General features: G+C 48.3%; 1 long non-coding RNA gene across 1 annotated transcript; it reads left to right on the top strand.

The window, feature by feature from the left end:
* The first annotated feature begins 11,163 nt into the window (after positions 1-11,163).
* Positions 11,164-15,924, top strand: LOC311512796. The gene is made up of 4 exons (XR_014709566.1): positions 11,164-11,291; positions 12,326-12,373; positions 13,041-13,064; positions 15,689-15,924. It is a non-coding gene; the product is annotated as an uncharacterized lncRNA (long non-coding RNA).
* Positions 15,925-16,514: the final 590 nt, after the last annotated feature.

Raw genomic sequence — 16,514 nt, forward strand, 5'->3', positions numbered from 1 at the left:
GCTATTCTGAAGTTCTTAGATGGTACAACCTCTGCTACCCTTGTGGGGGGTGGAACAGTGTGCATTCCTAACGTCTCTAGAAAAACAACCAATTCTGGTCAGTGAGGAGTATCAGCAGTTATCTCTCCTCTCGAACTACAGCCTTGGAGTGTCAGAGCTTTACCAAGGATTCTCTTTTGGTTTCCACCAGTGGATGAGAATGATGCCGTGGCCGATCCCTAGTTCATGTAAATTTGTCATAGTGTCATAGGAATCAACGGGGCCAGGTTCCCACTGGTGTAAATTGTCTAGAGAAGCACTGGAATCATTACTCCACATCCCCAGATGCTATAAATTGTCCATGGCCCACTGGGTCGAAGGAATATCCATTTGATCCCTATAGCTGTTACACAATAAACATAATAAACATTCCCCATCTTGCAGAACTTCGGTAACAACAACATCCAGAATGGGGGCATCGGCAACAAGAACGTAAGTACCAGAGAATACCTCTCCATGCCATGTAGCTTCACACACATCAGTGAATGGACCCCGTTTCAGCTAGTTGGATGTCTGGTAACGTTTGCCTTCGAGGAGCATTGGCTGCATTTGCCCATGTTGCAAAAGCAGCATGGAAAGTCATCCCACTCCGCCAGGCTTATGAAAATTTCCAGAGGCTTATAGCAGGTTCGCCTCCCTCTCCCCAGTACCCGGGGTAATAATGAGGCATACCAGAAGAGGCTTTTTGATGTCACTCAGAAGGCACTTCTGTTGGGAGCTACCTTCAAGGGTCCCCAGGTGAACACATATTTGGGAGGTTTATATGAGATTGCAAGGGTTGATGGGCGGTTGTCCTCTGCACAATTCGTTTGGGCACCCATGAAATATCTTGCAAAAGGGTCTTTGACATCAGCCACATTGCACTGCACCTGGGAGATATCCCAAGAGTTTTGGGATACAAGCCCATCCCCACTGGGAGCCTCATGAGAATTTCCCATGGCTTCTTGGGAGGATGATCTCTTCTGCTACAAGTCCACTGAACAGGCACAAAGTGTCCACCAGTTCCTTTGGGTACCCACTAATTCTCTCCCAAGAGATCTTTCCGAAATCACACCGAATGCACTGCTCTTGGCAACAGTCCTAGGAACTCAGGGTAAATTGTGTCCGATCAAAGACAGCTTGGCTGACTCCTTTGCTATTAGATTAATTTTGCCTTATGTCATCTGAGTGGGAATAATATGTGTCTTTTTTCCTGAAGAACAAAAGAGGAGAGCCAGATATCTATGATAAGAAACGTACTTAGCTGTGAGGGGATCTAAACATAGCATAAGAGTTAAAGTGCTAGATTAGCACCGAAGATATATTATCTATGTCTACAGCACTGATGGGGTCAGCACTGGAATACTGGGCATTTTGGGAGATATGATTGAGGGGCCCATTCCTCTGTTCCAGCCCGGGGAGGGACATTAGGGTAGATTGGCCTATTGGTCTGATCTGGTGCGGCTATTCTGAAGTTACTCACTGTACAACCTCTTCTACCCTTGTCGGGGGGTTGAACAGTGTGCATTCCTAACTTCTCTTTCTGTTGTAGAAAAACAACGAATTCTTTTCAATGGTGAGTATCAGCAGTTATCTGTCCTATCGGACTATCTTGCTTTACCTCAATACTATTCTGTATCGCTGCTCACTAACAGCCCAACCTTTTACTGGCAAAGCTCTCTACGCAACTGCCACCCTGAACCCTTTTATTCCATCAGTCCAGCCTTGTATAACAAATTTACAGCCTTGAAATGTAGGAGTTTGACCAAAGATTCTCTCTTGGTTTCCATTAGTGGGTGAGAATGATGTTGGGGGAGAACCCCAATTCATGTAAATTTGCCCAAGTTACATAGGAATCAATGGGACCAGGCTCCCACTGGTGTAAATTGCCTAGAGAAGCACTGGGATCAATACGCAACATCCCGAGATGCTATACATTCTCCACGGCCCACTGGGTCGATGGAATATCCGTTTCAGCCCTATTGGTGTTAAACAATAAACATAATAAACATTCCCCATCTTGCAGAGTAATGGAAACTTCGGAGGCAACAGCAATAGCAACAACGTGAGTACCAGAGATTACCTCTCCGTGCTCTGTAGCTTCACACACATCAGTGAATGGACCCCGTTTCAGCTAGTTTGATGTCTGGTAACGTTTGGTTTCGAGGAGCACTGGCTGCATTTGCCGGAAAGTCCTCCCACTCCACAGCCCTTAAGAACATCTCCAGAGGCTTATAGCAGGTTCACCTCCCTCTCCCACTGTACCAGGGGTACGAATGAGGCATGCCAGAAGAGGCTTTCTTATATCACTTGGAAAGCATTTCTCCTGGGAGCTACATCAGAGGGTCCCCATATGAACTCACATTTGGGAGGCTGATATGAGATTGCCAGGGTTGATGGGAGGTTGTCCTTTCCACAATTCCTTTGGGCACCCATGAAATATCTTGCAAAAGGGTCTTTGACATCAGCCACATTGCACTGCACCTGGGAGATATGCCAAGACTTTTGGGATACCTGTCCATCCCCACTGGGCGCCTTATGTGAATTTCCCAGGGCTTCATGGGAGGATGATGTTTTCTGCTACAAGTCCATTGGACAGAAACGAAGTGCCCCACAGTTCCTTTGAGCACCCACTAAATGTCTCCCAAGAGATCCTTCCGAAATCACACGGAGTGCACTGCTCTTGGCTACAGTCCTAGGAACTCAGGGTAAATGGTGCCCTATCAGGGATACCTTGGCTGACTCCTTTGCTATTAATTTTGCTTCATGTCACCTGAGTGGAAATAACATGTGGCTTGGTTGCTGCAGAACAAAAGAGGATACCCAGGTATCTATGAATGAGACATACTTTGGTGGGAGGGGATCTAAGCATAGCATAAGAGTTAAAATACTAGATTAGTACCGAGGAGATATTATCTATGTTGATAGCATTGAAGAGGTCAGTAGTGGAATACAGGGCCTTTTAGGAGATATGACTGGGGGGCCTATTCCTCTGTTCCAGCCCAGGGAGGGACATCAGGGTAGACTGGCCTATCGGTCTGATCTGGTGTGGCTATTCTGAAGTTCTTAGATGGTACAACCTCTGCTACCCTTGTGGGGGGTGGAACAGTGTGCATTCCTAACGTCTCTAGAAAAACAACCAAGTCTGGTCAGTGATGAGTATCAGCAGTTATCTCTCCTCTCGAACTACAGCCGTGGAGTGTTGGAGCTTTACCAAGGATTCTCTCTTGGTTTCCACCAGTGGAGGAGAATGATGCCGTGGCCGATCCCTAGTTCATGTAAATTTGTCGTAGTGTCATAGGAATCAACGGGGCCAGGTTCCCACTGGTGTAAATTGTCCAGAGAAGCACTGGAATCATTACGCCACATCCCCAGATGCTATAAATTGTCCATGGCCCACTGGGTCGAAGGAATATCCATTTGAGCCCTATAGCTGTTACACAATAAACATAATAAACATTCCCCATCTTGCAGAACTTCGGTAACAACAACATCCAGAATGGGGGCATCGGCAACAAGAACGTAAGTACCAGAGAATACCTCTCCATGCCATGTAGCTTCACACACATCAGTGAATGGACCCCGTTTCAGCTAGTTGGATGTCTGGTAACGTTTGCCTTCGAGGAGCATTGGCTGCATTTGCCCATGTTGCAAAAGCAGCATGGAAAGTCATCCCACTCCGCCAGGCTTATGAAAATTTCCAGAGGCTTATAGCAGGTTCGCCTCCCTCTCCCCAGTACCCGGGGTAATAATGAGGCATACCAGAAGAGGCTTTTTGATGTCACTCAGAAGGCACTTCTGTTGGGAGCTACCTCCAAGGGTCCCCAGGTGAACACATATTTGGGAGGTTTATATGAGATTGCAAGGGTTGATGGGAGGTTGTCCTCTCCACAATTTCATTCGGCACCCATGAAATGTCTTGCAAGAGGGTCTTTGACATCACCCACAACACATTGCATATGGGAGATAAGATAAAAAGAAGAGTTTTGGGATAAAAGCCCCATCTCCATATGGAGCCACATGAGAATTTCCCATGGCTTCATGGGAGGATGATGTCTTCTACTACAAGTCCACTGAACAGGCACAAAGTGTCCACCAGTTCCTTTGGGTACCCACTAATTCTCTCCCAAGAGATCTTTCCGAAATCACACCGAATGCACTGCTCTTGGCAACAGTCCTAGGAACTCAGGGTAAATGGTGCCCTATCAGGGATACCTTGGCTGACTCCTTTGCTATTAATTTTGCTTCATGTCACCTGAGTGGAAATAACATGTGGCTTGGTTCCTGCAGAACAAAAGAGGATACCCAGGTATCTATGAATGAGACATACTTCGGTGGGAGGGGATCTAAGCATAGCATAATAGATAAAATACTAGATTAGTACCGAGGAGATATTATCTATGTCTACAGCATTGATGGGGTCAGCACTGGAATACTGGGCATTTTGGGAGATATGATTGAGGGGCCCATTCCTCTGTTCCAGCCCGGGGAGGGACATTAGGTTAGATTGGCCTATTGGTCTGATCTGGTGCGGCTATTCTGAAGTTACTCACTGTACAACCTCTTCTACCCTTGTCGGGGGGTTGAACAGTGTGCATTCCTAACTTCTCTTTCTGTTGTAGAAAAACAACGAATTCTTTTCAATGGTGAGTATCAGCAGTTATCTGTCCTATCGGACTATCTTGCTTTGCCTCAATACTATTCTGTATCGCTGCTCACTAACAGCCCAACCTTTTACTGGCAAAGCTCTCTACGCAACTGCCACCCTGAACCCTTTTATTCCATCAGTCCAGCCTTGTATAACAAATTTACAGCCTTGAAATGTAGGAGTTTGACCAAAGATTCTCTCTTGGTTTCCATTAGTGGGTGAGAAGGATGTTGGGGGAGAACCCCAATTCATGTAAATTTGCCAAAGTTACATAGGAATCAATGGGACCAAGCTCCCACTGGTGTAAATTGCCTAGAGAAGCACTGGAATCAATACACAACATCCCGAGATGCTATACATTCTCCATGGCCCACTGGGTCGATGGAATATCCGTTGCAGCCCTATTGGTGTTAAACAATAAACATAATAAACATTCCCCATCTTGCAGGGTAATGGAAACTTCGGAGGCAACAGCAAAAGCAACAACGTGAGTACCAGAGATTACCTGTCTGTGCTCTGTAGCTTCACACACATCAGTGAATGGACCCCGTTTCAGCTAGTTGGATGTCTGGTAACGTTTGCCTTCGAGGAGCACTGGCTGCATTTGGCAGAAAGTCCTCCCACTCCACAGCCCTTAAGAACATCTCCAGAGGCTTATAGCAGGTTCACCTCCCTCTCCCACGGTACCAGGGGTAAGAATGAGGCATGCCAGAAGAGGCTTTCTGATATCACTTGGAAGGCATTTCTGCTGGGATCTATGTCAGAGGGTCCCCATATGAACTCACATTTGGGAGGCTGATATGAGATTGCCAGGGTTGATGGGAGGTTGTCCTTTCCACAATTCCTTTGCGCAGCCATAAAATATCTTGCAAAAGGGTCTTTGACATCAGCCACATTGCACTGCACCTGGGAGATATGCCAAGACTTTTGGGATACCTGTCCACCCCACAGGGCGCCTCATGTGAATTTCCCAGGGCTTCATGGGAGGATGATGTTTTCTGCTACAAGTCCATTGGACAGAAACGAAGTGCCCCACAGTTCCTTTGAGCACCCACTAAATGTCTCCCAAGAGATCCTTCCGAAATCACACGGAATGCACTGCTCTTGGCTACAGTCCTAGGAACTCAGGGTAAATGGTGCCCTATCAGGGATACCTTGGCTGACTCCTTTGCTATTAATTTTGCTTCATGTCACCTGAGTGGAAATAACATGTGGCTTGGTTGCTGCAGAACAAAAGAGGATACCCAGGTATCTATGAATGAGACATACTTTGGTGGGAGGGGATCTAAGCATAGCATAAGAGTTAAAATACTAGATTAGTACCGAGGAGATATTATCTATGTTGATAGCATTGAAGAGGTCAGTAGTGGAATACAGGGCCTTTTAGGAGATATGACTGGGGGGCCTATTCCTCTGTTCCAGCCCAGGGAGGGACATCAGGGTAGACTGGCCTATCGGTCTGATCTGGTGTGGCTATTCTGAAGTTCTTAGATGGTACAACCTCTGCTACCCTTGTCGGGGGTGGAACAGTGTGCATTCCTAACGTCTCTAGAAAAACAACCAAGTCTGGTCAGTGATGAGTATCAGCAGTTATCTCTCCTCTCGAACTACAGCCGTGGAGTGTTGGAGCTTTACCAAGGATTCTCTCTTGGTTTCCACCAGTGGAGGAGAATGATGCCGTGGCCGATCCCTAGTTCATGTAAATTTGTCGTAGTGTCATAGGAATCAACGGGGCCAGGTTCCCACTGGTGTAAATTGTCCAGAGAAGCACTGGAATCATTACGCCACATCCCCAGATGCTATAAATTGTCCATGGCCCACTGGGTCGAAGGAATATCCATTTGAGCCCTATAGCTGTTACACAATAAACATAATAAACATTCCCCATCTTGCAGAACTTCGGTAACAACAACATCCAGAATGGGGGCATCGGCAACAAGAACGTAAGTACCAGAGAATACCTCTCCATGCCATGTAGCTTCACACACATCAGTGAATGGACCCCGTTTCAGCTAGTTGGATGTCTGGTAACGTTTGCCTTCGAGGAGCATTGGCTGCATTTGCCCATGTTGCAAAAGCAGCATGGAAAGTCATCCCACTCCGCCAGGCTTATGAAAATTTCCAGAGGCTGATAGCAGGTTCGCCTCCCTCTCCCCAGTACCCGGGGTAATAATGAGGCATACCAGAAGAGGCTTTTTGATGTCACTCAGAATGCACTTCTGTTGGGAGCTACCTCCAAGGGTCCCCAGGTGAACACATATTTGGGAGGTTTATATGAGATTGCAAGGGTTGATGGGAGGTTGTCCTCTCCACAATTTCATTCGGCAACCATGAAATGTCTTGCAAGAGGGTCTTTGACATCACCCACAACACATTGCATATGGGAGATAAGATAAAAAGAAGAGTTTTGGGATAAAAGCCCCATCTCCATATGGAGCCACATGAGAATTTCCCATGGCTTCATGGGAGGATGATGTCTTCTACTACAAGTCCACTGAACAGGCACAAAGTGTCCACCAGTTCCTTTGGGTACCCACTAATTCTCTCCCAAGAGATCTTTCCGAAATCACACCGAATGCACTGCTCTTGGCAACAGTCCTAGGAACTCAGGGTAAATGGTGCCCTATCAGGGATACCTTGGCTGACTCCTTTGCTATTAATTTTGCTTCATGTCACCTGAGTGGAAATAACATGTGGCTTGGTTCCTGCAGAACAAAAGAGGATACCCAGGTATCTATGAATGAGACATACTTCGGTGGGAGGGGATCTAAGCATAGCATAATAGATAAAATACTAGATTAGTACCGAGGAGATATTATCTATGTCTACAGCATTGATGGGGTCAGCACTGGAATACTGGGCATTTTGGGAGATATGATTGAGGGGCCCATTCCTCTGTTCCAGCCCGGGGAGGGACATTAGGGTAGATTGGCCTATTGGTCTGATCTGGTGCGGCTATTCTGAAGTTACTCACTGTACAACCTCTTCTACCCTTGTCGGGGGGTTGAACAGTGTGCATTCCTAACTTCTCTTTCTGTTGTAGAAAAACAACGAATTCTTTTCAATGGTGAGTATCAGCAGTTATCTGTCCTATCGGACTATCTTGCTTTGCCTCAATACTATTCTGTATCGCTGCTCACTAACAGCCCAACCTTTTACTGGCAAAGCTCTCTACGCAACTGCCACCCTGAACCCTTTTATTCCATCAGTCCAGCCTTGTATAACAAATTTACAGCCTTGAAATGTAGGAGTTTGACCAAAGATTCTCTCTTGGTTTCCATTAGTGGGTGAGAAGGATGTTGGGGGAGAACCCCAATTCATGTAAATTTGCCAAAGTTACATAGGAATCAATGGGACCAGGCTCCCACTGGTGTAAATTGCCTAGAGAAGCACTGGAATCAATACACAACATCCCGAGATGCTATACATTCTCCATGGCCCACTGGGTCGATGGAATATCCGTTGCAGCCCTATTGGTGTTAAACAATAAACATAATAAACATTCCCCATCTTGCAGGGTAATGGAAACTTCGGAGGCAACAGCAAAAGCAACAACGTGAGTACCAGAGATTACCTGTCTGTGCTCTGTAGCTTCACACACATCAGTGAATGGACCCCGTTTCAGCTAGTTGGATGTCTGGTAACGTTTGCCTTCGAGGAGCACTGGCTGCATTTGGCAGAAAGTCCTCCCACTCCACAGCCCTTAAGAACATCTCCAGAGGCTTATAGCAGGTTCACCTCCCTCTCCCACGGTACCAGGGGTAAGAATGAGGCATGCCAGAAGAGGCTTTCTGATATCACTTGGAAGGCATTTCTGCTGGGATCTATGTCAGAGGGTCCCCATATGAACTCACATTTGGGAGGCTGATATGAGATTGCCAGGGTTGATGGGAGGTTGTCCTTTCCACAATTCCTTTGCGCAGCCATAAAATATCTTGCAAAAGGGTCTTTGACATCAGCCACATTGCACTGCACCTGGGAGATATGCCAAGACTTTTGGGATACCTGTCCACCCCACAGGGCGCCTCATGTGAATTTCCCATGGCTTCATGGGAGGATGATGTTTTCTGCTACAAGTCCATTGGACAGAAACGAAGTGCCCCACAGTTCCTTTGAGCACCCACTAAATGTCTCCCAAGAGATCCTTCCGAAATCACACGGAATGCACTGCTCTTGGCTACAGTCCTAGGAACTCAGGGTAAATGGTGCCCTATCAGGGATACCTTGGCTGACTCCTTTGCTATTAATTTTGCTTCATGTCACCTGAGTGGAAATAACATGTGGCTTGGGTGCTGCAGAACAAAAGAGGATACCCAGGTATCTATGAATGAGACATACTTTGGTGGGAGGGGATCTAAGCATAGCATAAGAGTTAAAATACTAGATTAGTACCGAGGAGATATTATCTATGTTGATAGCATTGAAGAGGTCAGTAGTGGAATACTGGGCCTTTTAGGAGATATGACTGGGGGGCCTATTCCTCTGTTCCAGCCCCAGGGAGGGACATCAGGGTAGACTGGCCTATCGGTCTGATCTGGTGTGGCTATTCTGAAGTTCTTAGATGGTACAACCTCTGCTACCCTTGTGGGGGGTGGAACAGTGTGCATTCCTAACGTCTCTAGAAAAACAACCAATTCTGGTCAGTGAGGAGTATCAGCAGTTATCTCTCCTCTCGAACTACAGCCTTGGAGTGTCAGAGCTTTACCAAGGATTCTCTTTTGGTTTCCACCAGTGGATGAGAATGATGCCGTGGCCGATCCCTAGTTCATGTAAATTTGTCATAGTGTCATAGGAATCAACGGGGCCAGGTTCCCACTGGTGTAAATTGTCTAGAGAAGCACTGGAATCATTACTCCACATCCCCAGATGCTATAAATTGTCCATGGCCCACTGGGTCGAAGGAATATCCATTTGATCCCTATAGCTGTTACACAATAAACATAATAAACATTCCCCATCTTGCAGAACTTCGGTAACAACAACATCCAGAATGGGGGCATCGGCAACAAGAACGTAAGTACCAGAGAATACCTCTCCATGCCATGTAGCTTCACACACATCAGTGAATGGACCCCGTTTCAGCTAGTTGGATGTCTGGTAACGTTTGCCTTCGAGGAGCATTGGCTGCATTTGCCCATGTTGCAAAAGCAGCATGGAAAGTCATCCCACTCCGCCAGGCTTATGAAAATTTCCAGAGGCTTATAGCAGGTTCGCCTCCCTCTCCCCAGTACCCGGGGTAATAATGAGGCATACCAGAAGAGGCTTTTTGATGTCACTCAGAAGGCACTTCTGTTGGGAGCTACCTTCAAGGGTCCCCAGGTGAACACATATTTGGGAGGTTTATATGAGATTGCAAGGGTTGATGGGCGGTTGTCCTCTGCACAATTCGTTTGGGCACCCATGAAATATCTTGCAAAAGGGTCTTTGACATCAGCCGCATTGCACTGCACCTGGGAGATATCCCAAGAGTTTTGGGATACAAGCCCATCCCCACTGGGAGCCTCATGAGAATTTCCCATGGCTTCTTGGGAGGATGATCTCTTCTGCTACAAGTCCACTGAACAGGCACAAAGTGTCCACCAGTTCCTTTGGGTACCCACTAATTCTCTCCCAAGAGATCTTTCCGAAATCACACCGAATGCACTGCTCTTGGCAACAGTCCTAGGAACTCAGGGTAAATTGTGTCCGATCAAAGACAGCTTGGCTGACTCCTTTGCTATTAGATTAATTTTGCCTTATGTCATCTGAGTGGGAATAATATGTGTCTTTTTTCCTGAAGAACAAAAGAGGAGAGCCAGATATCTATGATAAGAAACGTACTTAGCTGTGAGGGGATCTAAACATAGCATAAGAGTTAAAGTGCTAGATTAGCACCGAAGATATATTATCTATGTCTACAGCATTGATGGGGTCAGCACTGGAATACTGGGCATTTTGGGAGATATGATTGAGGGGCCCATTCCTCTGTTCCAGCCCGGGGAGGGACATTAGGGTAGATTGGCCTATTGGTCTGATCTGGTGCGGCTATTCTGAAGTTACTCACTGTACAACCTCTTCTACCCTTGTCGGGGGGTTGAACAGTGTGCATTCCTAACTTCTCTTTCTGTTGTAGAAAAACAACGAATTCTTTTCAATGGTGAGTATCAGCAGTTATCTGTCCTATCGGACTATCTTGCTTTACCTCAATACTATTCTGTATCGCTGCTCACTAACAGCCCAACCTTTTACTGGCAAAGCTCTCTACGCAACTGCCACCCTGAACCCTTTTATTCCATCAGTCCAGCCTTGTATAACAAATTTACAGCCTTGAAATGTAGGAGTTGGACCAAAGATTCTCTCTTGGTTTCCATTAGTGGGTGAGAATGATGTTGGGGGAGAACCCCAATTCATGTAAATTTGCCCAAGTTACATAGGAATCAATGGGACCAGGCTCCCACTGGTGTAAATTGCCTAGAGAAGCACTGGGATCAATACGCAACATCCCGAGATGCTATACATTCTCCACGGCCCACTGGGTCGATGGAATATCCGTTGCAGCCCTATTGGTGTTAAACAATAAACATAATAAACATTCCCCATCTTGCAGAGTAATGGAAACTTCGGAGGCAACAGCAATAGCAACAACGTGAGTACCAGAGATTACCTCTCCGTGCTCTGTAGCTTCACACACATCAGTGAATGGACCCCGTTTCAGCTAGTTTGATGTCTGGTAACGTTTGCCTTCGAGGAGCACTGGCTGCATTTGCCGGAAAGTCCTCCCACTCCACAGCCCTTAAGAACATCTCCAGAGGCTTATAGCAGGTTCACCTCCCTCTCCCACTGTACCAGGGGTACGAATGAGGCATGCCAGAAGAGGCTTTCTTATATCACTTGGAAAGCATTTCTCCTGGGAGCTACATCAGAGGGTCCCCATATGAACTCACATTTGGGAGGCTTATATGAGATTGCCAGGGTTGATGGGAGGTTGTCCTTTCCACAATTCCTTTGGGCACTCATGAAATATCTTGCAAAAGGGTCTTTGACATCAGCCACATTGCACTGCACCTGGGAGATATGCCAAGACTTTTGGGATACCTGTCCATCCCCACTGGGCGCCTCATGTGAATTTCCCAGGGCTTCATGGGAGGATGATGTCTTCTGCTACAAGTCCATTGGACAGAAACAAAGTGCCCCACAGTTCCTTTGAGCACCCACTAAATGTCTCCCAAGAGATCCTTCCGAAATCACACGGAATGCACTGCTCTTGGCTACAGTCCTAGGAACTCAGGGTAAATGGTGCCCTATCAGGGATACCTTGGCTGACTCCTTTGCTATTAATTTTGCTTCATGTCACCTGAGTGGAAATAACATGTGGCTTGGTTGCTGCAGAACAAAAGAGGATACCCAGGTATCTATGAATGAGACATACTTCGGTGGGAGGGGATCTAAGCATAGCATAATAGATAAAATACTAGATTAGTACCGAGGAGATATTATCTATGTTGATAGCATTGAAGAGGTCAGTAGTGGAATACTGGGCCTTTTAGGACATATGACTGGGGGGGCCTATTCCTCTGTTCCAGCCCCAGGGAGGGACATCAGGGTAGACTGGCCTATCGGTCTGATCTGGTGTGGCTATTCTGAAGTTCTTAGATGGTTCTTACATTCCCCATCTTGCAGAACTTCGGTAACAACAACATCCAGAATGGGGGCATCGGCAACAAGAACGTAAGTACCAGAGAATACCTCTCCATGCCATGTAGCTTCACACACAACAGTGAATGGACTCCGTTTCAGCTAGTTGGATGTCTGGTAACGTTTGCCTGCGTGGAGCACTGGCTGCGTTTGACCATGTTGCAAAGGCAGTATGGAAAGTCCTCCCACTCCACAGGGTTTATGAACATCTCCAGAGGCTTACAGCAGGTTGACCTCCTCTCCCACAGTACCCGGGCTAAGCATGAGGCATGCCAGAAGAAGCTTTCTGATATCACTTGGAAAATACTTCTGCTGGGAGCTACCTCAGAGGGTCACCAGTGAACACATATTTGGGAGTCTTATATGAGATTGCCAGGGTTGATGGGAGGTTGCCGTCTCCACAATTCCTTTGGGCACCCATGAAATATCCTGCAAGAGAGTCTTTCACATCACCCCCAATGCATTGCACCTGGGAGATATCCCAAGAGTTTTGGGATAGAAGCCCATCCCCACTGGGAGCCTCATGAGAATTTCCCATGGCATCATGGGAGGATGATCTCTTCTCCTAAAAGTCGACTGGACAGGCATGAAGTGTCCCACAGTTCCTTCGGGCTATTCTGAAGTTACTAAATGGTGCATCCTCTGCTACCCTGGTGAGGGGTTGAACAGGGGGCATTCCTAACTTTTCTTTCTCTTGCAGGAAAACAACAATTTCTAGTCAGCGGTGAGTATAAGCAGTCATCTTTGCCTTCTGACTTTGCTTTATTTTGTCTCAAGAGTATCCTCCATCGCTGCTCATAATCAGGCTAACCCTTTGCTTGCAAAATTCTCGAGGCATCTTCTATCACCCTTTATCTCCTCTGTTGAATGTGGTGAAAATATTTCTGCAGCCTTTGGATGTATGAACTTTTGCAAGGGTTTTATTTCTTTCCAGCTGTGGATGAAAATGATGTTGGGGCCAGATACCTAGCTGGTGTAAATAGTCCATAGCTTCACTGAGTCATTTGATTATCAGTTGGGGACCTTTAGGTTTTACCATAAGACACACAGTAAATATTCCGCAACTTGCTGGGCTTTGGTAGTTTCAACTCTAATACCGTAAGTGTAAACAGCTTTAAAGACAACAGTCTCAGTGGCAGAGATTACCTCTGCATGTCATTTGTCTTCACACAGAGCAGGGGAATCAACCAGGTTTTAGCAGGATTGTTGTCTGGTAGCATTTGCCAAGTAAGGAGCATTGGCTTTGTTTTCCAATGTTGCAAAGGCGCTTTGGAAACACCAGCTGCTTCAGAGGGCTTACCGGAGGTTGACCTTCTCTCTGACCACTCCCAGACCCATCCCAGCTATCCATGATGCAGAACACAAAAAGCTTTCTGTATCCCCCGAAGGCAGTGTTGCTGGGAGTTACTTCAAACAGTCTTCTAGTGAACACACAGTAGCTCCAGGGAGGTTATGGGAGTTTACCAGGGGCGATGGGATGTTGACATCTCTACAGTTCCCTTCAGTACTCATGGAACATCTTGCAAAAAGTTCCTTTGAAATCACCTGGAATTTATTGCAGGTGGGAGATGTCCCAGGAAATCTAGAATACACAATCAGCTGGCAGCAGGGGCCTCATGACAATTTCCCACAGCCTTATTGGAGGATGACCTCTTCTCCCACAAGTCCACTAGAGAGGCATGAAAGTGTCCCATGATTTCTTCTGGGTACCCATGAAATCTCTTGAAAGAGGGTCCTCTAAAATCACAGAAAATTGTTGATGCCACGACCCAATGGAGCTGGGCATGAGGGGTTTGGAGTGTGACAGGGACTCAGGGCTGGGGCAGAGGGTTGGGGTGCGGGTGTGAGGACTGCAGGGTGGGGCCGGGACTGAGGGGTTCAGGGTGTGGGAGGGGGCTCTGGGCTGGGGCAGGGGGTTGGGGTGCAGGAGGAGGTCAGGGCTCTGGGCTAGCGGTGCAGGATCTGGGGTTGAGCTGGGGATGAGGGGTTTGGGGTGCAGGAATGTGTTCCATGTTTGCGGGGGGCGGGGCTCAGGGCTCGGCCAAGGGGTTGGGGTGTGCAGTTGTGGCACAGGGTTACCTCCGGCAGCTCCCGGTCAGCCGTGCAGCCAGGGTGCCAGGGCAGGCTTCCCATCTGTCCTGGCACCGCTGACCACGCTGCATCCCGGAAGCCATCAGCGGCAGGTCCGGCTCTCAGGCGGAGGTGCGCAAGCGGCTTCGTGCAGCTCTTGCCTGCAGACTCTGAGCCCCCCCAGCTCCCATTGGATGGTTCCCAGGCAATGGGAGTGCGGAGCCGGTGCTCAGGGCGGGGGCAGCGCGCGGAGCCCCGTGGCCCCCCTGCCTGGGAGCCGGACCCGCTGCTGGCCGCGTCCGGGTCACAGCGTGGTGTCGGAACAGGTAGGCACTAGCCGGCCTTAGCCGGGCGGCAAAGCCAACGGGACTTTTAACATGCTGACCAGAGCAAGCCAGCACCTGACATGCCGTGAGCCAGGACTGGGTCGCGACCCGAACTCTGAGAAATGCTGCCCGAGGGGGATCATAGACCCTGGGAGCTGCGATTGGCTGCCAGTGCCGGCAGTCTGCACCTTTGGGGTGGAGATAACAGTATCCCCAGGGCCAGTCATATGCAGGTTTCAACTACGCTCCCAGCCACTAAACGACACTGCCCCCTACAGGGCTGGGGACAGCAGTGCCCGTTGTGCTTTCGAAGCTCCTGCTCACCTAAGTGAGAGTTCAGGAAAGACCCTCATCTCTTCGCAGGGTGTGTCCTAAGATTCAGTAAAACAGCTTCCATGTCTTCCTTTGCTTCTAGTCTTACAAATAGCCCAGGCCCTTCTTTTGGTTTTCCAACGGAGAACAAAATCATCCTTTTTTTCATTTGCAAAAACCACTGTTGTAAAATTTTTGAGGTCTGACTTTCTAATGTGCTGGGGGTGGGGGGGGTACTCAACCCCCAGCTCTGCCCCAGGCTCTGCCCCCACTCCACACCTTCCCCCAAGGCCCCACCCCCGCTCTGCCTCTTCCCGCCCCCCCTGCCTCCCCTCTTGCTGCCCCATTCTGCCCCCTCCCCCGAGCATGCCCCACCCTTGCTCCTACCCCCTCGCCCCCAGTCCCTCCTGCAAGCCGCTGCACGCTCCTGGGGGCAGAGGGGAGGAGCTGATGGGCGGGGCTCTGACTCCCTTTTCCAGTTTATCAATAACTCAGTTTGCAAAGGATGTAAAATGCACCCAGCTGGCTGGGGATAGAAAGGGGTGGAATTCCTTCAGGGTATAGGGGAGGATACTTGTCTTATTCCCAGTGCGTTCCTGGGACCATAATTGCTGTTTGCCATCTCTCCCTGAACCTGCAGACCCTGGGATGATGAATTAATAAGAGACATGCTGATGAAACCAGATTTGCTGATCATGGCGATGATGCCTGCCATTATGCTTCCCGTGCTGCTGCCTCACACCTCTCCTGACCAATCAAATCCCACATGAGAATCATCAATTGGACTGATTGGGTCTCTAACTGATGACTGTGCAGTTCCTTGATTGTGGTGTCTTTCGATGTAACAGAGGGCAAAGAGCTCTGTCCCTCTGTTGCCCTGGGGAATGGCAAGAGCTTTGCAAAAATAAAAATAAATCCAACTGCACAAAAAGCTTTGGGATTGTTTGTTGTTTAAATGGTTCTCGGTAAATTAATTTTACTTCCAGACTGGCATGGGATTTACTCCATTCTAAGGCATGTCTACACTACAGCCCGAAGTCGAGCTATGTTAGTAATTCCTGTGGTGGCTGATGTCCACACTACCCTCCTTCTGTCCGTGATGCGTGTCCTCACCAGGAGCGCTTCCACAGACTAAAGAGGGGCAGTGTGGGAGGCTGAGAGCCAAAGCTCTCAGTTCCTTGCAGCTCCCCTCCAGGAGCCCAGCTGCCTCCCTCCCTCGCACCCACCACCCCTGACTCCCCACTGGGAGCAGGGGCCAGATGCCCAGGGTTGTTGACTCCCTGAATGGGGAGCAGGGAGCCTCCAGGCAGCAGCCTGGCTGGGAGTGGGGAACCGTGGGTAGCCGGGCTCAAGACAGCAAGGAGCCAATGTCAGTAACACAGCGTCCGCACAGACACTGCGTCACCTTAACTACCCCAACATAAGTGCTACGCCTCTCGTGGAGTTATGAGGTCGGTGTAGGAGGG

This window comes from Lepidochelys olivacea, assembly GCF_965140295.1.
Source record: "Lepidochelys olivacea isolate rLepOli2 genome assembly, chromosome: 24".
NCBI lineage: Eukaryota > Metazoa > Chordata > Testudines > Cheloniidae > Lepidochelys > Lepidochelys olivacea.